Source organism: Hordeum vulgare, chromosome 2H, assembly GCF_904849725.1.
Source record: "Hordeum vulgare subsp. vulgare chromosome 2H, MorexV3_pseudomolecules_assembly, whole genome shotgun sequence".
Classification (NCBI taxonomy): Eukaryota; Viridiplantae; Streptophyta; class Magnoliopsida; order Poales; family Poaceae; genus Hordeum; species Hordeum vulgare.
Window position 1 is genome coordinate 352,248,047 of NC_058519.1, and position 19,961 is coordinate 352,268,007.

At 46.7% G+C, this 19,961-nt stretch overlaps 1 long non-coding RNA gene and 1 other non-coding gene across 2 annotated transcripts; both read left to right on the forward strand.

Annotated features, from left to right (window-relative positions):
- The first annotated feature begins 1,158 nt into the window (after positions 1 to 1,158).
- LOC123430074 lies at positions 1,159 to 3,012 on the forward strand. The gene is made up of 2 exons (XR_006622848.1): positions 1,159 to 2,397; positions 2,577 to 3,012. It is a non-coding gene; the product is annotated as an uncharacterized LOC123430074 (long non-coding RNA).
- On the forward strand, positions 1,786 to 1,923 carry LOC123433772. Its single transcript, XR_006625089.1, has one exon. It is a non-coding gene; the product is annotated as a small nucleolar RNA Z247 (small nucleolar RNA).
- Positions 3,013 to 19,961: the final 16,949 nt, after the last annotated feature.

Sequence of the window (19,961 nt, forward strand, 5' to 3'; positions counted from 1 at the left end):
TTGCGCTAGCTACAACTTGGTAGATGGAGCTGCGCCTCGCTGGGGAGTTCATCCCCCCGACGTTCCACACTAGGACTTTGGAAGGTTGTATGGCCATGAGGGAGGCCCACCAACTAGCCGACTGACACTAGGCCGCTAACTACCCAACACCTCTCCAACCACCTCGTCCTGTATTGGCAGGATGGAGGCATCCCATCCGAACAATGCCAAGATTGCCGCGATCTGGGCCTGGGTTAGCTACCTTTTGAACACTTCGTCGTACATGATCAGGTCTTCGTCCATGATCTCTTCGCATTCATTGGCTAGGCACAGTCTACGAATCACCACCCGCTGCTGCTTGGTTACGGTCGAGCCCTTGCCAACGCCCTTGGCAAGATGCACGCTCCTTCTCGGGTTAGAGATCAGGGATCTCCTCCTCCTCGGCCTCCTCACGGGTGGTGCACGGCCTGGTGGGCAGGCGAGGAGAGGCATGAGTGTGCAGTGCACCTCAGCACAGAAAGTTGCCGCCCGAGTGCATGCCGGGGTGGCCCACTCCGGAGGTGGGGCCGGGGTATGGGCAGCAGCAGCAAGAGTGCATGATGGTGAGCCTGGATCGGCGACAGGAGAAGCGGGCGAAGAATCCCTGGAGAGGCTGGCCATGCACAAATCCCCGTCGTGCATGCATGTGTCCGCAATCCCCAACTAGATGGACGCACAGGTGGGACTCGGGCCAGGCGACAGGCCAGCCTCCCCCATCGAAACGTAACTCGAGAAGCTGGCCCCGCTATATGAATCATCGTCGAGCAGTCGGTCCTCGGGTGGAATCAGCATGGGGTCTGCCAGCTACCCCTCCCCGCCCCAGATAGGCACGTCCCATGCACCCAAAAGCATCCTGGAAGAGGAGGCTATGGGATCCATGTCCCCCAATCTTAAGCATTGCATCGAGCCATCCTCCATCTGCACCCGGTGCGTGTCGCGAGCTGGCTGGAGGACAGAGTTAGAATATATTGTATAGAGATAGAAAAGTAGTTCAAACCTGTAATCCTTTTCTATCTCTACTCCTACCGTCTCTCTCTCTGTGTGTGTGTGTAACCCATCGTTTAGCGATCGTTCTCATCATCTTGTAAGCCAAGGAAGCCCTTGTATAAATACCAATGTGGCCCGAGCAAAGGGTTCAACGCTTTCACAATCTTTCACATGGTAACACAGCCTCTTCCTCAATAGATTGAAAGAGATCGCATCTATCTACCCTCCGCGGCCGAGAAGATGTACGGCACCGCCACGACTCCCAGCACCATGGGCGCATTCTCCACCGCCTCATCATCCACCTTTGCATCCTCCTCCACAGCCACGACCACCCCTCTCGGACCGCTGCCTCAAGAGAAGCTCACGAGGGGCAACTTCCTGCTATGGAAAGCCATCGTGCTACCCCAGATCAAGGGTGCACAGATGAAGCACCACCTCGATGTGAAGAGCCCAGCACCACAGGCGACTCTCACCATCACCAAGGACAGGAAAGAAGAGCAAGTCGCCAATTTCACCCGATCCCTCTGGTATGCACAGCAGCAACAACTCCAAGGGTATCTGATGGGGTCTATTTTCCGTGATATCCTTGCCTAGGTCGTCATGCTCCAGACGTCGGCCGAGGTGTGGCGCGCCATCCACGCCATGTTTGCTACTCAAAGTCAAGCTCAGGCGATCAATACTCGTATTGAGCTCACAAATCTGCAAAAAAGTACTATGACTATGGCTGAGTACCTTGGACAAACTAAAGCTCTTACAGATGAAGTTGCTTCTATCGGTGTCGCCCTCTCTGATGTGGAGATCACATCCAAGATCCTCGCCGGCCTCGATTGGAATATAATCCAGTCATGTCGATGCTCGCGGCTTGGGTGGAGCCTATCACGGTTCAGGAGATCTACAGTCAGCTTCTGAGTTTTGATGCCCGCCTCACCCTCCTCCATGCCACTAATTGTCGTCAATTGTACGCCAACTCTGCCTACCGCAGTCATGGTCGTGGGCGTGGGCAACAACACGGCGGCAGTCCTGGCTGTGGTGCCTCTCCGGGTGATGGCGGTCGCTCTGTTGGCGGCGGCTACGGTGGGTCCTCCGGCAACACCAGCGGCGGCGGCGGCTTCAACAACAACAATAGCAGTCGCACCTCTTCTTCTCGTGGACGGCCTCGCTGCCAACTATGCAAGAAACTCGGCCATGATGTGATGGACTACTGGCACCACTACGATGAGGATTGCGTCCCCGATGCATGCCATGTTGTTGCTGCCATGCATGATTAAGGAGGCGATGGTGTTTGTTACGTTGATTCCGGCATCACAAATCACGTAACCAGTGAACCTAAGCAACTTTCTCTCTAAGAGAAGTACCTCGACAATGATCAGATTCATACTGCAAGTGGTGGAGGTATGGCTATTTCTCACATTGGTCAAGCTTCCATTAGTTCCCCTACTCTTAAACGTGATCTTATGCTCAAAGATGTTCTTCATGTTCCTCAAGTTGACAAAAACCTTGCCTCTATGTCTAGTTTAGCCACTGATAACAATGTTTTCTTTGAAACTCACCCTCGTTACTTTTTCATAAAGGATCATGTCACGAGGGAACTTCTCCATCACGGTAGATGCATCGGAGGACTCTACCCAATCACACGTGGAGCACTTAGACACAAGAATCGTCGGGTCTATTATGCCATCAAACCATCTTTGGCACGGTGGCATCAACGCTTAGGACATCCTTCATCGGTTATTTTCAAACAAGTACTCAAATAAGGCAATCTTCCATTGTCACATAGTTCTGTGAGTGAGTCTATTTGTGAAGCTTGTCAATGTGCCAAGAGTCACCAACTACCTAATCCCAAGTCAAGTAGTGTGTCTCGTGCTCCTTTAGACCGTATTTTTAGTGATGTATGAGGTCATGCCCGAGATTCCTTTGGAAGAAAGAAATACTTTGTTAGCTTCATTGATGATTACAGCAAGTTCACCTGGATTTATTTGCTTAAGTATAAATCTGAAGTGTTCTCTGTGTTTCAAGCATTTCAAAAGATAGTTGAGAGACATTTTAACAGAAAAATTATCTCGGTCCAAAGTGACTAGGCAGGGGAATATGAGAAACTGAATTCCCTTTTCCGCAGCATTGGCATTGGACATCATGTATCATGTCCTCATGCGCATCAACAGAATGGTTCTGCTGAACGCAAACATAGTCACATTGTAGAAGTTGGCCTTTCCCTTTTAGCTCATGCCTCCATGCCTCTCAAATATTGGGATGAAGCTTTTATTACTGCCACATACCTTATCAATCGTCTTTCGAGTAAAGTTATTGGCAATTCTACTCCCTTAGAGCGTCTTTATCATCAAAAACCAGACTATGCATCTCTAAATAATTCTGGGTGTGCTTGTTATCCCAACTTATGTCCCTATAATTCTCATAAGCTTGAGTTTCTCTCCACTCAATGTATCTTCCTTGGATACAGTAACCTTCACAAGGGATACAAATGTCTAGAAATTGCAACCGGACGCATCTATCTCGAGGTGTTGTTTTTGATGAAACTCTATATCCGTTTGCAAAGCTTCGTCCTAATGTAGGAGCTCTTCTTTGTGCTGAAATCGCATTTCTTCCGGACTATGTTCCCCTTCCTCATCATGGGGGTGAATTAAACAAACTTGATCATGTGGGAAATTCCATCGAAACAAGTAATCTTGTTGATACATGTGCATCTTCAGGTCGTCATTTTATGTGTGGAGAACCAGACAACGATGGCGCGCGGTTCTAGGCTGATTCGGCTGATGGCATGAGATCCTAAGCAGATCAGCGCATCAGTCCTCATGATTCCACCAGCTCAGGGACGTCCAACCAACAAACAGTGACTGAGCCTAGTACGGTTGTTGTGATGAATATGCCTGAAGGGGATCCAGGGAATGCGAGACAGATTCAGTTGACTGGATCGTTGGTTGCTTCTGTGCAAAAGTCTGCTGGCAGTCAGGAAAAATCTTCTGCAACAGTCTTTGAAGAACTTGCAGTCTGTGACGAACCTAAAGACCCTCAGCCTCTGAAGAAGTTCTTCACCAAGACGTTCCTATAGGTCCAGTTCAAGTTCTTCCTCGAAGGCATACCAAGTCTCAGTCAGGTGTTGTCAAGGAAAAGAAATACACCGATGGCACAATAAGGTATGATAAAACCAAGCATGCTTTTCTTGCGACTACTTGTGAACCAAGTAATTTGCATGATGCTCTTGCTAACAAAGATTGGAAAGCGGCTATGGATAGTGAATATAATGCACTCATGAAAAACAAAACCTGGCATTTAGTACCACCTACACATGGCAATAATGTTATTGACTGTAAGTGGGTATATAAGATAAAGAAAAGGGCTGATGGAAGTATAGATAGATACAATGCTAGATTGGTTGCTAAAGGTTTTAAACAAAGATTTGGAATTAATTATGAAGACACCTTTAGTCCTGTTGTTAAATCTGCCACAATTCGACTTGTATTATCTATTGCTATCTCTAGAGGATGGAGTCTACGGCAGCTAGATGTTTAGAATGCGTTTCTTCATGGTGTTCTTGAGGAAATAGTGTTCATGCGGAAACCACCTGGGTATGAGGATCAAAGCAAACCACACCAAGTTTGCAAGCTGGATAAAGCATTGTATGGTTTGAAACGGGCCCCAAGAGCTTGGTATTCTAGGTTAAGCATACAATTACAACAGCTTGGGTTTACCCCATCCAAAGCAGATACCTCTTTATTCTTTTACAGTAAAGAAAATATAACTATGTTTGTCCTTGTTTATGTTGATGATATTATTGTTGCTAGTTCAAGTTCACATGCTACTACTTGCCTGCTTAAGGATTTAAAATTGGAGTTTGCTCTCAAAGACTTGGGTGATCTTCACTATTTTCTTGGCATAGAGGTCCAACAAATTAAAGATAGCATACTTCTCACACAAAATAAGTATACTACTGAGATTCTCCGAAGAGTGGGGTTGGAAAGTTGCAAGCCAATAAGTACACCAATTTCCACTTCTGAGAAGCTTACAATTGAGTGTGGAGAGCCTCTTAGACCGACGGATACAACAAACTACAGAAGTGTTGTAGGTGCCTTACAATATTTGACACTTACTCGTCCTGACATTTCTTATTCAGTGAGCAAGGTATGTCAATATCTACATGCACCTACTACTACTCATTGGACTACAGTAAAAAGAATTTTGAGGTATCTCAAGTTTACAAAAGGGCCTGGACTTCAAATTATCGAGTCCTCTTCTATGCTTGTCACTACATATTCACATGTGGACTGGGCAGGGTGTGCTGATGACAAGCGTTCTACAAGTGGTTTTGCTATGTTTCTGGGCACGAATCTTGTATCATGGAGTGCAAGAAGACAAGCTACAGTTTCACGGTCAAGCACTAAGGCTGAATATAAAGCTTTAGCAAATGCCATAGCTGAAGTGATGTGAATACAAACACTACTTTATGACCTTGGAATTAAGAGTCCACAAGCTGCGAGATTATAGTGTGATAATGTTGGTGAAACCTATCTCTCAGCTAATCATGTTTTCCATGCACGAACGAAGCACATTAAAGTTGATTTCCACTTTGTAAGAAAAAGAGTAGCTCAAAAGCTCCTTGATATTCAGTTTATACCTACAGGAGATCAACTTGCTGATGGCTTCACAAAACCTCTCAGTATGAGAAGGTTGGATGAGTCTAAGTACAATCTCAACCTTGGCAAGGTTTCTTAGAGGTTTAGATTGAGGGAAGTGTTAGAATATATTGTGTAGAGATAGGAAAGTAGTTCAAACCTGTAATCCTTTTCTATCTCTACTCATGTCGTATCTCTCTCTCTATAACTAATCGTTTCACGGTCGTTCTCATCATCTTGTAAGCCAAGGCAACCCTTGTATAAATACCAATGCGGCCCGAGCAAAGGGTTCAACGCTTCCACAATCTTTCACGGGCAGAGGCTGGGGAGGGGTTCCTGGTCTCACCTCGGATCACCCACAAGCCAACAGTTAGCAGACAGGAGGCAGAGGATGACGCCTTCGGGGCCCTCCCACTTTCCACGTGGCGCAGCGACATAGGGTCGCGAACCTGCGCCACTGCAGCTTTGAACTGCCCAGACAGCACCACTGACTGGTCAGCAGTGACCGTTTGAATGGTACTCTGCCTTGCCGCATGGGCCGAGCCCGTCGAGGAGCGAGGGGACACCGGCGAAGGGCCATGGCCATGGCCCGCCGCTCCAGCGTGAATGGCTTGTGAGCCACGCGTCCTCGAGTGGCCGCGGCGGCTCCCCCGATCTTCCGGCTCGTCCAAGTCCTCCTTGTTCGCCGGCGAAGACGGCGGCGGCCCTCCACCGATCCTCGGGGTGACTGTGGGAGCCTCCTGAATGACTTCACCAGCTACCAAAGGGCGTCTCGGGCGCCATTCTTCTGGCGAACCGCTCGCCGTTCTGGTTCCTCGACCACCAGGATGCGGTGCGAAGGGATCCTCGCGGGGTCGTTCGTGCGCAACCAATCCCGGAATGCCGACATGCATTCCCGCGTGGATGTGCACTCAGCCACCTTGACAATGATGTCGAGTCCCCAGAGCAGCAACTCTGTTGCGCGACGAGTCCACGTATTGGGGTGACACCCCTGAGAGCTAAGGGCACGAGGTAAGGCATAGAGGCGTCTATGTCATGAGCCTAGCGCACCCATGGCCGCAGCGAGAGCACGAACAGATCTAACATGGCGTGGCCACCTGCGACCAGGGTGTTGCGCGTGTTGATGTCTCTCCACGGAACTAGGAAGTCATTGGGGTAGAACGACCGGATGGAGAAATCCATGGGCCTTAAGCTGAAGTCTGCGTGGATTGTCGCAGCCTCGGCCGCCGAGTCGACTTTCAATCGTGGCACGTAGATTGTCACCACTACCGCCCTGGAGAGCTCTGCCTCGAGAGTGCGGGTGTCCTCCGGATCCTCCGGGAAGCAGCAGTCCACTGTCTTAGACCACGCCGGAGAAGGGGGTGGCGACGGCTCCATCGGAGTGCGGAATTGGAGGCCAGCCACACTGCGCGTCGTCCCGATGCTAGCGACTTGCACCCACGATTCAGGGTTGGGCGATGGCAGGGGCAGTCCTGTAACGGGGGGTAGGCGTGTCGCGCCAGCAGGCGGCGTGCCTGGGGGCGAAGGCGGCAACGCCGAAGGGTGCCAGGGCCGGAGGGCGAAAGTGCGTGTTGTAGTCGGGGGGTTGCGACACCGGGGAAGAGCTGCGCGGCCTCGTACAGCCCCGCGAGGTGTGGTTCTCGCTGCCGTAGTGGACGCACTGCATGGGGTTGTTGCATTCAGCGGATATGTGGCCCTCCCATCCGCAGTTGTAGCAGCATCCGTAAAGCTCCGCGGGGAGCCGCGAGTCCGGCCTTGTCCTAGCGGCGGGCAGCACGCGAGAGCGCTTGGGTGGAGGGGCGTGCCTCCACAGGGAATGAGGTTGAACCTGTCGGCGGCGCCGATGCAAGGGACGAGCTACAACCTGACCAACTGAAGGAAGGTTCGACCTCACGTATAGCTGAAGAAGGCGGGAATGATTCGAGACAGTATGAGGCAGCATCGCACGCCAAGACCCAAGCCGACCCAAGACAACATCACGTTCGGAAGGTGGCGCGGCCCAAGTGGAATTCTGGCCCATAATGGACTGTAGATAAATAGCCCTTGAACGCATCGTAAATGCTCGCGATTTGGACGAGGCTCAGGCCGAACCTGTCTAGTTGTATCCCTCTTCATGTAAGAACACGATGAACGTGCCGTAAGCGAGCAAGCGAGCGATCTCCTCACGCTGCCTCGCCACGAACCCTAGCCACTTTCAATCTGAGATCCACCCTCTTACACTTGGTATTAGATTCTTTGGTCCTGGAGCTTCCCCGACACTCATATGTGACATGGTGGCGTGACTGGCGCAGAGCGGCGGCGATGGGCCATCTCTCGGAGGAGAGTCGTGGCGTGTATTCGCTGCTCCGTGCGAATTTCACCGCTGACTTGGACCAGCGCTTCAAGGGTCACGGCGAGCTTCTTCTCCAAGCGGTCAACAAGCTCATCAAAGACAACACCGCTACACTCGACGGCTTGTTGATAGCCCGAGTGGATGGGGTGCGGGAGGAGCTTCATCTCGAGCTTGAGCATCATCGGAGCGATTGGCTACGGGAATCGTAAGCACGAGGGGAAACAATCGCTTCTTGCCTTACTGGGGGTGGCCGCAACTGTGCAGCTGACTCCCTTGGCATGGATTAGGATAACTGGGGGAAGGCACATATTCCATATGTCCCTCCTCGGGTCAGAGGTGCGTGTGATTCTACTTTCCGTGTTCGATCTCCGTCTCTGCGAGATGTTTCTTTTCCCGATGTTGCTGATGCAATGTCATTTGGTATTCGTGCGGATTTGCCCCGATTTGATGGTACCAATCCTCGTCTGTGGCAAACTCGTTGTGAGGATCAATTTAGGCTCTGGTGTACTCCTCACCATCGATGGATTTCTCTTGCAACATCTCAGTTTGAGGGTGTGACTGCTCGTTGGTTAGATCCATGCAGCGTCGTTGTCCACAAGCCTTGTGGTCTGAATTTTGCTCCGGTTTGCAGAGCCGATTTGGTAGAAATCAACATCAAACATTGTTGCATCAGTTATTCAGAATTTCGCAGACAAGTACTGTTCTGGATTATGTGGACAGATTTGCAGATCTATATGATCAGCTGTCAGCTTATGAGGAGGAGCCTAACCATCTACATTATATTGCCCGTTTTTCAGATGGTCTGAAGTCGGGTATTTGTGTTGTAGTTTCCTTGCAGAAGCCCAAGGATCTGGACTCCATGTATTATTTGGCTCTGTTGCATGAGAAACTTGGCAGTGGATCCACTCCTCCGAATGGTTATGTCCATCGTTCAGGTGCACTTTCGCTTCCTCTTCCTCCGAAACCTCATACAACTGATGACAAGAAACAATCTAAATTTGTTAAGACACATGTGACTTAAGATATATGGTATGCCTTACGTGCTTATCATAAATCCAAGGGACTTTGTTTTGTATGTGGAGAGAGATGGTCAAAGGACCATGTGTACAAATCATCAGTCGATTTACACTTGGTTCAGGAGTTGATTGACCATATTCAGATGGATGAAGGGGATACATCTCGTGTGGTTGACTCAGAGCACCTGTCTGTTTGCAGTATGCATATCTCTACTGCTGTTGTGGGAAAGAAAAATAATGAGCCAACTCTGCAACTCTTAATTGATATGCAGGGAATGGAGTTGATATTTCTGGTGGATTCTGGAAGTACACATTTATTCATTGGCAGTGATCTTCGGCATAGGCTCACTGGTGTTCAGAAGACTAGTCATGTTTCAGTAACTGTAGCTGGTGGGGGTACCTTGCAATGTGATTCAAAATTACCAAAGGCTTCATGGTCTTGTGGTGCAGTAACATTCACTAGTGATTTCAGAATCCTGCCATTAGCTAGCTATGATGGTATTATTGGAATGAAATGGCTAGCTCAGCACAGTCCTATGCAAGTTGATTGGGTTCAGAAGTGGATGTCGTTTCCTTATTGGGATAAAATGGTTACACTGCAAGGGTTGTTGCCTGAAGAAGTTACTGTTACAGTTTTCTCTATCACCTTAATCAGACCTGCTACAAAGAAAGTTCATTCTCCAGAGTTGCAGGTGTTGTTAAACAAGCATGCAGTAATGTTTGAGACTCCAACAAGTTTACCACCTAGGAGACTTAAGGATCACACTATTCCATTGATTCCAGGGGCCATGCCAGTGTCAGTAAGACCTTAAAGAATTGCTCCCCACCTCAAGGATGAATTGGAGAAACAAATCAAGGACATGCTGGATTCAGGTATGATTAGGCATAGTAACAGTGCTTTCTCTTCTCATGTGTTGTTAGTCAAGAAAAAAGAAATAGGGGCTTGGAGGATGGTGACTGATTACACGCAACTAAATGATATCACAGTGAAAGGCAAATATCCAGTTTCTGTCATTGATGAACTTCCGGATGAGCTGGCAGGAGCTTGCTGGTTTTCTAAATTAGATCTTAAAGTTGTCTATCATCAGATCAGGTTAGCACCTGGAGAAGAGTATAAAGCAACATTCCAAACACATAATGGACATTATGAATTTAATGTGATGGGGATGGGTTTGATAGGGGCTCCAGGTACATTCCAAGGCACAATGAATTATGATCTTTCACCTGTTCTGAGGAGATGTGCAGTGGTTTTCTTTAATGATACACTGGTCTTTAGCAAGACCTTGGAGGATCACTGGGATGATGCAGATGAGGTGCTATCCATTTTGAATAAGGAACAATGGAAAGTAAAGATGTTTAAATGTGAATTTGCTCAGCCCAACATTGCTTACCTGGGGCATGTTATTTCAGCAGAGGGTGTTTCCACTGATCTTGACAAAAATTTAGCAGTTCAAAATTTGCATGTTCCAAAGAATGTCAAGGAAGTTAGGGGATTCCTTGGCCTCAGTGGGTATTACAGGAAGTTTATTCAGCATTATGGTATTATTGCTAGACCACTGACTGAATCTTTGAAGAAGGATATTCCTTTTGTTTGGACTAGTATCACACAAGAGGCTTTTGTTGCACTCAAACAAGCCCTGGTGTATGCTCCTATTTTGGCCTTACCTGATTTTACAAAGACTTTTGTCATAGAAACTGATGCTTGTGAGTATGGGATTGGGGCAGTATTAATGCAGCAGGGTCATCCTTTGGCTTTTATCAGTAAAACACTAGGTCCAAAGAATAGAGCTCTTTCAGTTTATGAGAAGGAGTATTTGGCTATTCTATTGGCAGTTGATAAGTGGAGACCTTATTTGCAAGTGCAACAATTTATCATCAAGACAGATTAGCGAAGTTTGGCTCATTTACGGGATCAGAGATTGCATACTATCTGGCAACAGAAGTGTTTGACAAAGCTTTTGGGATTGAATTATCAAATCCAGTATAAGCAGGGAAAAGAGAACAGTGCAGCTGATGCTTTGTCTAGGAGACCTTCTGATGGATCTCAATTGTTTTCTGTAACAAGTGCTCAACCAACTTGGATGGCTGATATTATAGCTAGTTATGAACAGGATGATAAAGCTAGGACTATTCTGCAACAATTGGCTATAGCACCAGCTTCCAAGCCACCATATACAGTGGTCAATGGGTTACTGAAGTATAAGCTGAGTATTTGGATAGGACCTGATCTTGAATTGCATCAAAAGATTTTTGCAGCTTTTCATGATAGCCCTATGGGTGGTCACTCAGGGTTCCCAGTAACTTACAGGAGGATCCATTCACTCTTTTCTTGGGCTGGTATGAAGACTTTCATTTTACTTCAGGTACACTCTTGCTTGATTTGTCCGAAGGCAAAACCAGAAAGGGTGCCATATCCTAGGTTGCTTTCCCCAATGCATGTTCCAAAAACTGCTTGGGATACTATTTCCATGGATGTTACTGGTGGGCTTCCAACTTCTTCTCACTACAAGTGTATCCTGGTAGTTATTGACAAATTTACAAAATATGGGCATTTTATAGCTTTGAAACATCCCTTCAATGCTCAGAAAGTTGTTGAAGTTTTCGTGGATAATGTTTACAAACTGCATGGAATGCCCAAGGTGATTATTTCTGATAGGGACCCTCTGTTGACTAGCCAGTTTTGGAAAGTATTGACCAATAAAAATGGTACTCGGTTGAACATGAGCACATCAAATCATCATGAAACTGATGGGCAAACAGAAAGGGTTAACCAGCAGATTGAATGCTATCTCAGGTGTTTTATCAGTGCTCAACCCTATAAATGGAGCAAATGGCTATCACTGTGTGAGTTCTGGTACAATTCCAACTGGCATTCTGCTTTGGGGAAATCTCCTTTTGAAGTCCTGTATGGTTACTCTCCTAGATATTTTGATATTAGTGAGACACATACTATTGCTCCAATGGAAGTACAAGATTGGATGCATTCCAGACAATTGGTCACTGAAACAGTTAGGCAACACTTGCTCAGGGCTCAACAGAGGATGAAAAATCAAGCTGACAAGAAAAGAACTGAGAGGACATTTCATATTGGGGATTTTGTGTTCCTTAAATTGCAACCTTATGCTCAAAATTCTGTTTAATCTAGGCAGAATCATAAGCTCGCATTTAAATTCTTTGGCCCTTTCCTGATTGTAGACAAGATTGGGGAAGTGGCCTACAAATTGGAACTTCCAGAAGGCAGCAGGATTCATCCAGTGTTTCATGTTTCACACCTCAAACGGTTTCTTCCCCGTACAATCAGTGCTAAGAAAAGTTTACCTTCTCCTCGTGTGGCATTACAAGTTCCTCTTCAGATTTTGCACAAGAGAGTATGCCGGAGGGGTGACAAGGTGGTGGCTCAGGTTCTGGTCCGTTGGTCTGAGTCTTCTGTTGATGCTGCTACATGGGAAGTGTTGGAATTATGCCCTAGAGGCAATAATAAATGTATAGTTATTATTATAATTCCTGTATCAAGATAATAGTTTATTATCCATGCTATAATTGTATTGAATGAAGACTCATTTACATGTGTGGATACATAGACAAAACACCGTCCCTAGCATGCCTCTAGTTGGCTAGCCAGTTGATCAATGATGGTCAGTGTCTTCTGATTATGAACAAGGTGTTGTTGCTTGATAACTGGATCACGTCATTGGGAGAATCACGTGATGGACTAGACCCAAACTAATAGACGTAGCATGTTGATCGTGTCATTTTGTTGCTACTGTTTTCTGCGTGTCAAGTATTTATTCCTATGACCATGAGATCATATAACTCACTGACACCGGAGGAATGCTTTGTGTGTATCAAACGTCGCAACGTAACTGGGTGACTATAAAGATGCTCTACAGGTATCTCCGAAGGTGTTAGTTGAGTTAGTATGGATCAAGACTGGGATTTGTCACTCCGTGTGACGGAGAGGTATCTCGGGGCCCACTCGGTAATGCAACATCACACACAAGCCTTGCAAGCAATGTAACTTAGTGTAAGTTGCGGGATCTTGTGTTACGGAACGAGTAAAGAGACTTGCCGGTAAACGAGATTGAAATAGGTATGCGGATACTAACGATCGAATCTCGGGCAAGTAACATACCGAAGGACAAAGGGAATGACATACGGGATTATACGAATCCTTGGCACTGAGGTTCAAACGATAAGATCTTCGTAGAATATGTAGGATCCAATATGGGCATCCAGGTCCCGCTATTGGATATTGACCGAGGAGTCTCTCGGGTCATGTCTACATAGTTCTCGAACCCGCAGGGTCTGCACACTTAAGGTTCGACGTTGTTTTATGCGTATTTGAGTTATATGGTTGGTTACCGAATGTTGTTCGAAGTCCCGGATGAGATCACGGACGTCACGAGGGTTTCCGGAATGGTCCGGAAACGAAGATTGATATATAGGATGACCTCATTTGATTACCGGAAGGTTTTCGGAGTTACCGGGAATGTACCGGGAATGACGAATGGGTTCCGGGAGTTCACCGGGGGGGCAACCCACCCCGGGGAAGCCCATAGGCCATGAGGGTGGCGCACCAGCCCTTAGTGGGCTGGTGGGACAGCCCAAAAGGGGCCTATGCGCCAAGGATAAGAAATCAAAGGAAAAGAAAAAAAAAGGGAGGAGGTGGGAAGGGAGGGGGACTCCCTCCCACCAAACCTAGTCCAACTCGGTTTGGGGGGGAGAGTCCTCCCCCTTGGCTCAGCCGACTCCTTGAGGGTCCTTGGACCCCAAGGCAAGGCCCCCCTCCCTCCCACCTATATATACGGAGGTTTTAGGGCTGATTTGGAACTACTTTCTCACGGCTGCCCGACCACATACCTCCACGGTTTTTCCTCTAGATCGCGTTTCTGCGGAGCTCGGGCGGAGCCCTGCTGAGACAAGGTCATCACCAACCTCCGGAGCGCCGTCACGCTGCCGGAGAACTCTTCTACCTCTCCGTCTCTCTTGCTGGATCAAGAAGGCCGAGATCATCGTCGAGCTGTACGTGTGCTGAACGCGGAGGTGCCGTCCGTTCGGTACTAGATCGTGGGACTGATCGCGGGATTGTTCGCGGGGCGGATCGAGGGACGTGAGGACGTTCCACTACATCAACCGCGTTCTCTAACGCTTCTGTTGTACGATCTACAAGGGTACGTAGATCACTCATCCCTTCTCGTAGATGGACATCACCATGATAGGTCTTCGTGCGCGTAGGAAAATTTTTGTTTCCCATGCGACGTTCCCCAACAGGAAGATGTGGAATTTCTATGGCAGAAGTTTCCTCGTGCACCAGCTTGGGGACAAGCCGCATCTCAAGGAGGGCGGAATTTCAGCGGCACTGATGCAGGGGACGAGCTACAACCTGACCAACTGAAGTAAGGTTCGACCTCACGTACAACTGAGGAAGGAGGGAATGATTCGAGCCAGGATGAGGCCGCGTCGCACGCCAAGACCCAAGCCGACCCAAGACGACGGCCCGTTCGGAAGGTGGCTCGGCCCAAGTGGAATTCTGGCCCAGAATGTACTGTAGATAAATAGTCGTTGAACGCATTGTAAACGCTGGCGATTTGGACGGCGGCTCAGGCCGAACCTGTCTAGCTGTATCCCTCTTCCTGTAAGAACACAATGAACTTTTCGTGAGCGAGCAAGCGAGCAATCTCCTCACGCTAGTACGCTACCTCGCCATGAACCCTAGCCACTTTCGATCTGAGATCCACCCTCTTAGGCCTTGTTTGGCACACAGGGATTGAGAGGGTTTTTAGTGGATTTTCCCCGTTGGGCTTAAAAGCCCCTAAAATCCCAAAAGAAGCGTTTGGCACACCGGGCCTCAACCGGCCCAGCCCCAAATATCCCGTCACATCCTCCCCAATCCACGGGGCTTTCCAGCATCGAGCCAGACCTTGCGGCTCGCACACCCCGCGCGAGACGCAAGCCACGCGCCGTCACCGTCGCCTCCTCAGCCTCCGTCGCCGTCGCCTCCTCAGCCTCCGTCGTCGTCGCCTCCTCCGCCTCCATCGCCGTCGCCTCCTCCGTCGCCATCGCCTGCTGCGCCTCCGTCATCGTAGCCTTCATCGCCGCCTCCGCCTCCGCCATCATCACCGGGCGCCTGCTTCCTCTTCTTTCTAGGGCAAACTGACCTTCTCCCCCAAGGTACATGGCCCCGTCCCCTCCCGTCCCACTCCCCTCCACTCCATCTCGATCTAGGGTTTCTCAACATTGGCGTTGGTGGCTGCAGCAGCAGTCTAGATACTAGTTGCAGCAGCAGTCTAGATACTAGTTGCAGCAGCAGTCTAGATCTAGGTACATCCGCCGTTTGCCTCGTCATCCTGTTGCAGCAGCAGTCTAGATACTAGTTGCAGGGATTGAATTTGGTAATACCCTCAAACTGAAATAAAGGTGCTGCAGCAGTCTAGATACCATCCACCATCTTCCACTGGTCACTACTCATGCTAGTCTAAATAAAGGTGCTGCAGCAGTCTAGACATGTTAATTCCTGTTGTTCCTGTTGTTCCACTTTGTGTTAGATATTGAATACTGGATGTAGTGCAAAAATGTGAGGGGAGAATCATAGTGCTGCACATAAGTTTCATTTGTATATCATCAGTCTTATTATTTCTTAATTACTTACAGTCAAAATGAATTCACGGAGCCTTGAGAGAATTAGGAAGAGGAGGGAAGAGGATGAAGATGACATGATCTTTTTTATTTGGCCAACACTGTACCAGATCCTTAGTAGGATCGACAAAAATCAGCGACATAGCTCTGTCCTGTATGGCAAGAGGCGTGTTAATGAAATCCTTCAAGGTCATGTCAAGAATTGTCTGGTAGCTTTTAGGATGGAGCCCCACATCTTCAAAGTGCTAGCATCATATCTTAGAAGGGAAAATTTGATGAAGGACAAGACAATCAAGGTGGAGGAGAAATTAGCCTTTTCCTTTACATGTTGTCTCACAACGCGTCTTTTCAAGATCTACAACTAGAATACCAACATAGCGGGTGGAACTTCCATGAATACATCAAGTCTTTCTTCGACATCGTCCCGACTCTATCTTGTCAATTTTTAAAGCATCAAAGCATCGATGAACCTCATCCAAAGATTGCTGGAGATCCAAGATTCTTCTCATACTTTGAGGTTTTCACCTCAACACTTTCACTTCTTGTCTTATCTACATCTTCAGATTTTGTATATTGACTTGCAATCAATATATTCGCAGAATTGCATAGGCGCCATCAATGGAACTCATGTTCCTATGACTGCAACACCTGACAAAGCCGCTCCTTTCCGGAATAGGAAGGGAACTCTCAGCCAAAATGTCATGGTTGCATGTGACTTTGACTTAAATTTCACATTCATCTCATGTGGTTGGGAGGGGTCGGCTACAGATGCTAGAGTGCTCCAGTCGGCCTTGAACCGCGGCTTCAAAGTACCTGAAGGAAAGTTCTGTTTGGTTGATGGTGGTTATGCAAATACCACATCTTTCCTTGCACCGTATCGAGGTGTACGATATCACCTCAAGGAGTTTGGGCATGGGCGCCATCGACCACAGAACTACAAGGAGTTATTCAATATTCGGCATGCCGTGTTGCGCAACCATGTGGAAAGGGCCATAGGAATTCTTAAGAAGCGTTTTCCAATTCTTCACGTTGGTACATTCCATCAAATCGAAAACCAAGTCAAGATCCTAGCAGCTGCAGCCGTCTTTCATAATATCATCAGGATGCATAAGGGCGATGAAAATTGGCTTGATAATCAACCCAATAACATACCTCCCACTGAATTTGTTGACCTTCCAGATGATAATGATCACCAACACGTTAGCAACCAAGAGAATAACATCCCAGGTGACAACTTGAGGGACGAGATTGCTAGGAGGATGTGGGATGATTTTCAATGATGTGGGATGAACTTTTTTATTAAGGTCTTCATGTTGTAATGAGCTCTTTTGTTATGTTTGTCATGTAATAGTGAACCCTTTGTTATGAATACTTGAATGACGTAAGATTGATTCTAGTTTGATGATCCATTGATAATAGGTTGCATTTCTGCATGCCAATAATGAGCTCTTTGTTATGTTTGTTATGTTTTATGATGCTCTTTGTTATCATGTAATAATGAGCTCTTTGTTATCTTACATGTTCATCATATAAGATATGTATGCTAAAGGTTCTCCAAAGTTCAACTTGATGCAAAGGAAAGGTTTGCAGAAAAAACCTTCACCAAAGGCAATGAAAAGGGTTACTTCACCAAGAGGTATTTTCCATATTACCTGCATCTCAACTTGTATCTTTTGAAACATATTTCTTTCATCTGCACTTCTCTAATACTTGTGCTTGTGTAGTTGACAAGCCAAGGGCCCAATGGAACCGAGGACTTGAGAAGTCTTTGGTGGATTTGCTTCATGAGCATGATGATCCCTGTTTTAGAGGTGACAATGGCTGGGGAAGTGAAACATGGAACCAGATGGTCAAGCTATTCAATTGTAGGAATTATGTGAACTTTACTAAGAATCAGATCCAAGAGAAGGAGAAAGAAATGAAAAGGGACTACAGGGCTCTAAAGGAGGCTCGAAGACAAAGCGGTGTTAGCTGGGATGATGTTAGATGCACACTAATTGCCGATGAAAACCTTTGGAAAAATATGATCCAAGTAAGTTACTTTACCAACATTGCAACAACAGCTAGACAGTTGGTATTATTGTGGTATTAATCATTTTCACTATTCTTGTTTGTAGACATGGAAAAGAATTGGAAAATTCAGGAGAGGATCTTTCCCCCTATATGACAGACTAGGCGACTTATATGATGGTAAGCATAATTTGAAGAAATTAATACTGGTGTGTTGGATATTACTGCTGCTTGTTATGTCTATTGCTGCTGCTAGTTATGGGTATTATGTGTATTGCTGCTGCTAGTTATGGGTATTATGTAGTATTATGCTGCTGCTAGTTATGTAGTATTATGTTGCTGCTAGTTATGTAGTATTATGCTCAGTATGTGCTTTTAATGCTTCTTAGTATGTGCTTTGTGCAGGCCATACAGCTGAAGGAAATTACAATTTCATATCTTCTGAACCATCACATCAAGCTGGGCTGTCACAAGTACCAAGTATTACACAAGTGGAGGATGAGACTGAAGAAGAGCAGGTAGAAGAGGTAGATGCTGATGAATTGTAGATCCTAGAGGAAGAGGATATTGCTGCTGCTAGAGTTGGTGAAAAGATGGTTGCAGACGTTGATCCTGTAGGAACTGATGAACAAGTTAGTGAAAAGAGGGTTCCTGCTGCTGCAAAAATGAAGCCTCGTAAGGAGGCAAAGAAGGCAAAGAAGACTGGAGATGCGATGGTGGAAGTGATGCAGCAGTACGTGAACATAAAGAAGAAACAAGCGGAGGATGAAATCGCCCTGCTGACAAAAGAGAGTGCTGGATTAACAAATGGGCATGAACTCTCCATCAGCAGGTGCATTTCTCTAGTGCACAAGATGGGAGACATCGCACGCCATGAGAGAGCCAGAGCATATAAGGTGTTCAAAAATGTTGAGAACCGTGAAACCTTCATCACTTCCGCTGCCGAGGATGAAGCGAGTGCAGTCGAGTGGCTTCGGAGCAAAATGGATGAGTTGGCTACCTAGAAGAGGTAAACTTTCTTGGAACTTGAATATTGGATCGGTTCATAATGTTCTTGCTTGCTTGGTTTGGTTCTTGAATATTGCTTGATATTAGAGTTTCTTGCTTGCTGTAGTAGTACTTGTTTGTTGTAGGTCCATGGCTCTCTGCTCTCCGCTCTCTGGTTTTGATTTTGCGTGCTAGTCCCCAAATGCTTGTAAGGGTCATGACGTGCCTAGCTGTATGTTCCTTTAGCATGCCTAGTTGTATGTTCCCAGAGTTTATGGATTGCTGCTGATTGGGGGCAACAACAGTGCATTCATCCACAATTGCGGTGCTTGTAATTTGGGGGTTTTGTTTTGCTGTACTGGTTTTGATTTTTCTTGAACAAATGCAACTGAAGAAACGAAGAAACATACCCCCTTGTGATTCCATTCTTTCAACATGTCTCTGAATCTTACTAACATTACAAAAGGAAATGGCAGAACTAGGCCCACTAGAAAAACACAACACTGTGAGTAACTCCTGTTTCTACACATCAAAGGCGAAAAAGGTCATAAATCAAGACAGCAATGTTGCAGGTTCGTGCAGTCGAGCTTGTTTCTTCAACTTGTTGCGGAAACTTCTTTTTCTACTGAACGCCCTCTCCTGATTATGCCCAAAAATAAAGGTTATTTTCTGTAAGAATTTTTGTACAACACAATTTATCACTGCATGACATGATGATTAGAACAGAGAAGAGCCTTACCACTGGCTGGGCCAGCTCCTCTGCTTGACGAACTGCTCTCACGAGATCACGGTTTGCATCTGTATATAGGCTAGTTACGATTCCAGATTGGCCAGCTCTAGTTGTGCGACCCACTCTGTGCAAAAAGTCCACAACACAAGCAGCAAACTCCGCCTGCAGGTATAGGTAGCAGCGTTGAAAAGAACTTCTAATGAGATGATGCAAAGGAGTACGACTATCAACTATGGTTGGGTAAACAAAGGGTTTTGTTTTGCTGTACTGGTTTTGATTTTGCGTGCTAGTCCACCATGATTTCGTACCCTTGTTATTCGACATAGTTGATTTTTCATCTGGCTGTAGAATTATCAGCGGTGAAAGCTACTTCAGCTGCTAAAAGTGATGGAGTTGCTGTCACTTCCTGTTTCGTGTTATTGCAACAGCTGTTACAAAGGATTGAGCAGTAATAGATTACTGTCCATGAATTTTAGGTGTTATCTATTCCCAAATGATGCGTGTCTGTCTGTGAATTTTAGGTATTATTGATTCCCAAACGATACATGTATCCTTTTCAACTGTCTAAAGCAAGAACTTTGAGCATAATTTACTAGAGTATCACTATTGGAGCTTTG